We start from the raw sequence: 1,297 nt of genomic DNA, 5'->3' as shown, positions 1-1,297 counted from the left end.
GGTCCGGCCGGCAGGGTTGTCTCGGCCTGGATGAACGGCCTGGAGGGAGGAGGACCGTGGCTAACCCTCCAAAACCTAAGTCCATTTTGAATGGGAGTCAATGGGAGGACTCCCAGGGGCACGGGCGCTGTGCCCTCCAAAACCTAAGTCCATTTTGAATGGGAGTCAATGGGAGGACTCCCAGGGGCACGGGCGCTGTGCCCTCCAAAACCTAAGTCCATTTTGAATGGGAGTCAATGGGAGGACTCCCAGGGGCACGGGCGCTGTGCCCTCCAAAACCTAAGTCCATTTTGAATGGGAGTCAATGGGAGGACTCCCAGGGGCACGGGCGCTGTGCTCTCCAAAACCTAAGTCCATTTTGAATGGGAGTCAATGGGAGGACTCCCAGGGGCACGGGCGCTGTGCCCTCCAAAACCTAAGTCCATTTTGAATGGGAGTCAATGGGAGGACTCCCAGGGGCACGGGCGCTGTGCCCTCCAAAACCTAAGTCCATTTTGAATGGGAGTCAATGGGAGGAGGATTCCCAGGGGCACGGGCCGAGGCGCCCTCCTGTGGACTCAAAAGGGATAACATGTCGGTGGAAAATGAATGGGAGTCAATGGGAGAAGGATGACCAGGGGCATGACTCCAAATGAATGGGAGTCTATGGGTGCCGATGGAGGCGCCCTCCGGTGGACAAGAAAATGAATTACAACTCCATGGAAATGAATGGAAGAGTCCCAGGGGCACGGGCGCTGTGCTCTCCAAAACCTAAGTCCATTTTGAATGGGAGTCAATGGGAGGACTCCCAGGGGCACTGCATCACTGGCACTTTAGCCTCCAAAACCTAAGTCCAATTTGAGTGGGAGTCAATGGGAGGATGCCCAGGGGCACTGCATCACAGGCACTTTAGCCTCCAAAACCTAAGTCCATTTTGAGTGGGAGTCAATGGGAGGATGCCCAGGGGCACTGCATCACAGGCACTTTAGCGTCCAAAACCTAAGTCCATTTTGAGTGGGAGTCAATGGGAGGATGCCCAGGGGCACGGGCACTGTAAACAGGGGATGCCCAGGGGCACGGGCACTGTAAGCAGGGGATGCCCAGGGGCACGTACTTCTTAAAGTGGGGTTATTTTGGTTTTAACACAGGGGGGGTGCTTAAGAGTGGGTGCACAGGGCCCCACGGTGATCAGGTAGTGCAGGGGGGTCCTCCCCGGAGGTGTGCTTGCCGCCCTGGGAGTGCTGTTCCCCGGGGAGGCCAAGAGTGTAGTGTTGTTCCCCGGGGCTCCCAAATTTTGCAGTGTGAGAGTGTGTTTGAC

This window comes from Osmerus eperlanus, unplaced genomic scaffold (assembly GCF_963692335.1).
Source record: "Osmerus eperlanus unplaced genomic scaffold, fOsmEpe2.1 SCAFFOLD_320, whole genome shotgun sequence".
NCBI classification, from domain to species: domain Eukaryota; kingdom Metazoa; phylum Chordata; class Actinopteri; order Osmeriformes; family Osmeridae; genus Osmerus; species Osmerus eperlanus.
This window is presented reverse-complemented; position numbering follows the sequence as displayed.